Genomic DNA, 7,946 nt, shown 5'->3' on the forward strand with positions numbered 1-7,946 from the left:
CACAGCTCAGACGTGCAGCGCTCCTCTTGTCCCCAGGCCTGGGGGCGGCCCGGAGCAGCACGTGAGGCCGGAAGCGCTGGAGATCGAACCCCAGGCCCTGAGCTTGCCTGAGCAGGCGCTTAACCTGCTGAGCTATCTTGCCTGCCTCCAAGTACTATTTTTAAAAAGCAACTCTGTTCCTATTTATGGTAGCACAGCTGTAGTAGCTAAATCTCGGAAGGGGCCTGCATGTCCCTCAAAGATGGATGGGTAAAGGAAACGTGCCGTTCATACGCTGTGGAGCACTACTCGACCCTAGAGAAGGACAGAGCTCAGGCATTTGTAGGAAAGTGGACACTCCTTGAGACCATATGCTCACGGAAATAAAGCAGACGTGGAAGCTTAAGTTCTGCAGGGCTTCTCCTCTATGAGAAACCCAGCGCGTAATTAGCCTGAAGGGCAAAATGGAAGGTAGGTGACAGGAAACAAGAGGTAGGTCTTCTGCAAATAGGAAGGGGACCAGGGAGAGGGGGAGGGGGAGAGAAAGTGGGCAACAGGAAGTAGAGAGAATTCAGATGCGTCTCGCACATGCCAGCCTTCCCGCGAGCGAATTCACCGTGTACTGCAGTCACGGACTATTAAAAATAAAAAAGAGGAAATACACAAACAGAATAGAAGAATAAATAGGAAGTATATCCCTTAACTGAGCTGTGCTGATTTCTCCTTTGGAGTCCAAAGAGAATGACCCTTTTGGTACAGCTGCTATGGCCCAGAACTTCAGAGAGATAAAAATAAGAGTATCTTCCTTTACTTTCTCTTGGCTGAAGAATTGAAAAGAAATAGACACATTTTCTATCTGAACTTAGCACACTTCTTTTAAGGGATACTTTATTTGAAAACTTTTTGAAAGTTCAGTTGTTGAATTAAAACAATTCCTTCCTGTTTGAGAAAATACTTGAAAGTCAGATGTTGGAGACCAGGTGTGGGAGGCCAGGTGTGGGAGGCCAGGTGTGGGAGGACAGGTGTGGGAGGCCAGGTGTGGGAGTCCAGCTGTGGGAGGCCAGGTGTGGGAGGCCAGGTGTGGGAGGCCAGGTGTGGGAGGCCAGGTGTGGGAGGCCAGGTGTGGGAGTCCAGCTGTGGGAGGCCAGGTGTGGGAGTCCAGCTGTGGGAAGCTCACTTTGCCTCTCCATCAGTGTCCACCTTCTGGCACATTCCGATATCCACTGTAGCTCCCATCCTCTGTCCTGGGCCTCAGTCTCCCCAGACCTGGGAGATCTGCTCAGCAAGGCTGCTGCTGATTTTTATCTGAATTCCATGTAGACGGTGCTTGTGTCACCAGGGTCCCTTCTAGGGAGCCCTGTTATAAATGCACTTGCAAACTGAAGCGAGGACACCTGCAGAACACAGACACTTGATACCAAATAACCAATAAAACTAGAGCTCATTTAATTCTCTTAGCAATCTCGTGACATAGGAACTGGTACTCTCATCCTACAGATGCCAACAGTCTTCTAGACAGTATGTACTGCAGTAGTCTTTAAAGCTTTGGAAGGAAAGCGAATAGGGCCCCTTCCCTACTTACGGTGGCCAGGATGGCAGTCCACCCAGATGGCCCGAGGGAGGGCTCCTTGCCTTGTCTCCTGCCGAGCTGCTCTGCTGCCTGTGCGCCTGTCGGCAAGAGTGCGCTCAGCGGGCACGGGCGCCCAGGGAAGCCGACACCTGTATTTTCATTTAGGTATTTACTGGTATTAAAATAATTTTCTCCCTTACATGGCTTTTTAAGAATGAATGTTAAAATTAATCTTGGAAAAAAATAAAATTAATAAAATTAATCTTGGGCCAGGGACTTAGCTCAGTGGCATAGCACCTGCCTGGCAAGCACGAGGTCCTGAGTTTGATTCCTAGTACTGAAAAAAATTATTTCTTTTAAAGTTAACATGTGTGCTTCAGGACCCTACACTGCTTTTAAATTTTAGTGTTGCCTCAAAAATGGATATTGGATCAGAACATATATTTGAATAAGCTGGAATCTGACCTTTCTGCTCTACCATGCAGATTTTTACAAATTAAAAATGAGAATTTTAAAAGCTTCAGGGCACTTACTTTGGGCAAAGACAAATTGAGTGTCTTTTTTTAATTGCTCGCATATATAACAAGGTGATGTAATTATTTCAAATTAATTGTGCTATTGACAACGCTGACAGTACTTAGTAGCCGGTTTTATCACTTCATTTATTTGCCATTTAGCTGCTCATTGGTGAGTCTGTTGGCTTATTTCTTTAGTAGATGATTCCATTTGTTCATCAGTTATTCTACTATCTATTTCCCACTAACGTACCACTGTTACTATTTTGTTTGGTTATTTAGTTTATATTTGCTATGCCAGCGATGGAAAGTCAGCTCAGCAATTATTAGCTGAGCGTGTTGCGAAGCCCTTCTGCTGGGCTGGGGTGGGCGGGACCCCGCACTCCCTGCTCGCAAGGAACTCAGCGCGTCGTTTTCGTAGTGGTCCAGATGATCACACCGGGCTTGTGTCATTTTCACACGGTTGGGAACATGTCAGAAAAGTAATTTTCATGTTCTCTTTCTCTTCTGCTGGGAAGCAGTAGGGAAAGGTTATTCACGTCCGAGCGCTGACCTAGATGGGGTCCAGGGTTGCAGATGGCTCATTTATTATCTCTTCTTGCTGACAAGCAGCCGCCCCAGTTAGGGACCCAGTTTCCACGGAGCGTGGCTCTAGGTTCTGGGCTTCGTCCACGTCCACGGCCACGGCCCAGCCTCTGCCTCAGGCCCGCAGCCCTGTCCTGCTACCCGGGGAGGCAGCCCAGCCCGCGCGCTGGGCTGGCGGCTGAGGTTTCGTGCTGCTAGCTGACGGCCAAGGCGAGCCTCCTCCTGCCCGCCGCCGCTGCCCGCCAGGCTCAGCAGCTTGTGCTGGAGCGCCAGCGCTGAGTGCCGAGTCCGTCTACAGGAGACCCAGCCGCCGCCGCCGCTGGACCGCGTGCCAGGGTAACCATAGAGCTATAGAATTTCCGCCCAGCTGCTTGACTTTATACTTTTTTTTTTTTTTTATCTCTATAGGAAAACAAAGTTTTTTCTAAGCTTGCCCTGATTCTGTCCTTATTCACACACACAACCGATCCTGCTTATATAGCTGTTCTCAAGCACCGTTGAATCGCTCTAGCCCCGAGTTGAGGCTGGGGATGCAAAAGAATCCTCGTTTTCATCTTGTGCTCTAGGTAGGGGTGAGGGGTCTAAGGGCCCACGTCCTCCCTGTGTGCCAAGCACTGATGCAGGCCTGGTAGGTGCTCGGCGCTACACTGACAGCCTGCTGGAAGGACAGACGGACTCCTCGAGGCACATGTGACAACAGAGTGTCGCTGTCCCCTAGGGAGGCCTGGTTTGTGGAGAGCTCATCTCTGCTGGCCCTTGGGGGTTCACATGTCATCAGTGTGCTGAATCCAAACTCTGCATGTCTCGGGGGCCTGCTCCGAGACCCCTTTTGCAGAAAAGGGTTAAGTGGGTGGCTCGGGACGTTCAGGCTCCGCACAAGCCAGAGCAACTTGGGCTTGTGCCACCTCTCAGGAGGGGACCTGGAAACCGTGGGACACCCTGCCTCACAGGGGTGTCTTTGTGTACCTTGGCCCTGCTGGCAATGCAGTGTGTGATGGGGTCCCTGTGCTTCAGCCTGACCGCAGCAGGGGCAGGAGATGGAGCTGCTAAGCCGACACACAGGTGCTGGGGCCAGGTGACTGACCGCTGGACACCCGGCTGGTGTGAACTTGCCTGGCTTCCTAGCGGACGTCACATGACCACACAGAAGCACAATCTGAAGCTCGTGCCCAGCTGCTCCTGGGCCCTGCCCTTCATGTCTTTCTTTTTTTTTGCTGGTTGTCAGATCATCTCTTTATTGATGTATTTTCTTATGCTTCTTAGCTAGCTGGACACTCGACAATGCCGTTGTCGATGTCACCTATGATGCCATGAGGGTGCCGGCTGTCCACGTTGCAGCCCACACTGGGCGGTCCCCAGGATCTCCTTGATGGTTCCGGAAAGTTCTCTGGCTACAGACCGGTGCCGCATCTGTCGGGCAACGTTGGCAATCTCATCAAAAGTGGTATTTCCGGGGGCTGGAGAGATGGCTCAGTGGTCTAAAGCACCTACTTGGAACAAGCTTGGCAAAGCGCAGGGATCGCAGTTCGATCCTCCAGCACCACATGCCAGCCAGCCCGCCCCCTGGTGGGCTGAGCTGACCACACACACACACACACACACACACACACACACACTAAATAAATGTTAAAAAAAAATTTTAAAAAAGTGGTGTTTCCGCTGTGTTTAGCGCTTTTCTGCGTCCTTCTGTCTCGTGGCGGCTCCTTGAGGCCTTTGATGACCACGCAGAGGCGAAGGCGCCGCCTCTCTCTGAGCCTCTGTTCTGAGCGGTCTCCTTCACCGTGACCCGCAGGCCCTTGCAGTCACCGGCTGCCTTGGCGATTCATCCCCCACTGTTTTTGGAGACAGACCCAAGGGACCGATCTTGGGGGCCAGGGCAGACGTGGCGCCACCTTCACCACCGGTGCACCTCAGATACACGATTTTAATCTCATTGGGGTCGAACTTGGGCGCCATGCTGGAGGCGGCTGGCGTCGGATGAAGCCGGATTTGGGACGACCGAAGAACGTTGCACCTTAGCCTCCTCCTAGCCGAAAGCCAAAAAGCCCCTTCATGACTTTTATTTTACCTTTGCTACTCTTAGTTTTTTCCCTGTGATAAACCATAACCCCTAGTGCCACAGCATTTCTGGGCTTGAGGGGATGTCTCAGGAGGGCTTGGGTTCCCGACTCCCAGCTGCATAGAGAACAGAGAAGCAGGGAAATGGCTTTCCTTCCTTCCCTTTGGATCCCTAGCTCCTAATTAGTGGCAGTACATCTGGAGACCTGAGAAAACTGGTGGCCCGGCCAGAGCGCTGGGTGACCGAGGAAGGAGCAGGAGTCGCAGGCTCTGCAGGCAGAGTCCAGAGCCTGCAGTGCAGCCTGAAGGCTGGCAGGGATGGAGAACGTTGGGTTGCTCTTGTAAGTTAGTAAATCCTCCGGGTGATTAAACTATCAGAGCCCTGCCTCTCAGCGCCGTGTCCAAAGAAGCCTCTTTGCACATCTAGCAGCTAGGGAGGTCCCCCGCCCCATCCCTCCAGGTAACGATGGTGTTTCTGTTTCCCTTCTGGGCAGCTTTCAGCTGCCTCCCGCCTTTCACGCGAGCTCAGACATGTGAGCCCTTGGGCTGCGCAGGAGTCTCCTGCTGGGCGGGGCCTGACCACAGGGGACTTGCCCTGCGCCCATTGCTGCGGGCTTGAGGATGGGGGGCGGTAGGATGGGGAGCCACGTTTTCGCGGCTTCCTTTGTGGACTTGACATCCAGCAGCGTGTTCTTTGGGCTGAGATAATTTTCTCCCGAGTGCTTTCATTTTAGTTGGCTGATTTATTCAACGTGTGGCCCAAGACTTGCTGAAAAGGGCTGGGGAGTTAGCTCAGCGGCGTAAGTGCCTACCTGGTGAGCCCAAGGTCCTGAGTTTGATCTTCAGTACTGAAAAAAAAAAGTCTTACTGAAAAGCAAGGGGAGCTGTCCTTTGCCTTCAAGAGGATTGAGAAGATGCTAGCGCTCCCCCTGAGTCTCAGGGATGGTTCGGGGTCATTGCCTGGCACCTCAGCCACCTTGGGGGGGGGGCACTTGGCACGGCCTAGATAGTCTCTAACCTCTTTTGTATCTTCAAAGTGTTAGCTGACATGGAATAAATTTTCAAATGTTTTATCCCTCTTCACACTTGCCATATTTATTGAAGGCTTACTATGATCCAAGACTTCTCCAAAGTGCATAGATTGGATACTTAATCCCAGCAACAGCCCTCTGAAATAGGTTTCATCACTGGTATTCCCATTGTACAGATGGAGAAACTGAGGAACGAAGCAGCCAGATGACCTGCCCAAGGGCAGATAGTGGGAAAGAGGGTAGAAACAGTTCCACACCCAGACAACCTTCCCTCAACCCCTCCTCCCTGCTGCCTTCTCTGATACCTTAGATGCTTTGTGTTTTTGTTTAGTTTGATATGTAATTTCATTAATTAATCAGATGAATTGGAAGAAAAAGATCCAAGTGACACCAGGACACCTGCACGCCACCCAGGGCTAGGATCGGGGTCATCACACCCGGAGCATTTCTCACACCCGGAGACAGATAATCTGGGTTGTAGAATCCAGTTCAGCACAGACCGACCGGACACCTGCTAGTGCCTGCGGGAAGCTTGGAAGATGCAGAAAATGAAAACCAAACCAAACCAAAATAGGTTAAGCTAGGTGTAGTATTAAAGATACCTAACGACTCCATGGCACGACCGTCAGTGCTGCAGAATGAGCCCCGTCAGCCAGGATCTCTCCCACAGGTACCCCTCGCCCAGTGTGTTATGTGTCGGTGGAAAGGCGGTGTGGGGCAAGGCCTGGGACAGGGTGCAGGGCACTCGGGCTCCTAGGCAGTGACTACTTAGCCTTTGAAGTACTTTGGTACTTAAGGACCTGTTCAGGAGCCTCCAGGGCCTTCCCTGGAACTCTTAGAAGAAGTTGCCTCCTTTCTGGGGCTCATGGCTTGGGGAGTAGGATACATAATCTGGCAAACGAGTCTAGGGCATGACCTGCCTGCACCTTCCAGGTAGACTTCTACGGTAACAACTCACACCCGGGTGAAGGTAACCATTCGCATACCGGGAATGCACACCCAGTATGTGGTGGCGCTGACTGCTGCCTATCCCAAAGGGGACCTTCGACGAACAGAACTGGGGATCCCTGCTTCGTAACGTCACCGAAGCCGTCGCCAGTGTTTGCAGTCTGGCTGTGGCGTGGTTCCTTGTTCCAATGCACATGAGCTTTGTCCTAGGTGAGCCCAGTACCACAGGTGCAAAGCCTGCCGCCTGCCGCCTGCCGCTCGACGATCTGATTCTCCGGCACTGTTTTTCATAGATGTCTTTTGGATAGTTATTGTGCTGACTGCCACGCAGAGCAGAGTGGCCTGAGTTTATTTTGGCGTGCAAGTGTCTCAGTAACTAGTGATTTAAATTCCTTTTAGGGCTTAGGTGTAGCTTCAAATTGTTTGGGGCATGAGCCTGAGTCATTGCAACTCGTTCAGCTCTGAATCTGAGAAAGGCTATGAGGTTCAGAGATGCTAAAGACGCTGCCCCCGCTGAGAGCGGGTCACTCGGGTCACAGGTGAGTGAGTGAATGGAATGCAACAGAGTGAGGGACAGGTGACGGAGTGGGTGGCCTGGGTGGACTCCCGAGGGCCAGTGGGCCTATTCTCCTGCCACCAGACCACTGGGTAGAATGCACACGTTCAGTTTCATTGGGTAAAACCAAACACATTTTCAGAGGGCTGTTTTTTTTCTTTTTGTGTGTGTGTATGTGGTACTAGGGATTGAACCCCCAGCCACCAGAGGTTCATACTTATAAACCCCAGGAGCCTGCCGAGAGTTTTGTTCTTCCACATCGCACGTGCAGAAAGGACTTTCCAACACTTGTCAAGGCCGAGAGTGGGAAGCGAAGGCTCCCTGCGCCTGCTCTGCCTTTTCCCTTTCTGTGAGGATCAGAGAATCTCTTCCCGCTCCTGATTCTCTCGCTGTGTCTAATCTAGCGCAGAATCTAAGTGTTGTGCTTGTCAATTTCATTTCTTGTCTTCATATGAACAATACCAAGTATCTAGGTGTAGCATTTGATTGGCAAAAATTATGTTTTTGGTTCATCTAACTTATTTTCCTTTATTAGGAGGATGTCATTGATCAAGAGAGCTGGAAATGCTGCTGGATGTGGTGGTGCAAGCCTGTAATCCCAGCACTCAGGAGCCTGAGACATGAGGATCATTGTGAATTCAAGACCAGCCTGGGCTGCAAAGTGAGCTCAAGGCCAACCTGAGCTGAATGGTGAGACCTTGTCT

The sequence above is a fragment of the Octodon degus genome, unplaced genomic scaffold (genome assembly GCF_000260255.1).
Source record: "Octodon degus isolate 3935 unplaced genomic scaffold, OctDeg1.0 scaffold00056, whole genome shotgun sequence".
NCBI classification, from domain to species: Eukaryota; Metazoa; Chordata; class Mammalia; order Rodentia; family Octodontidae; genus Octodon; species Octodon degus.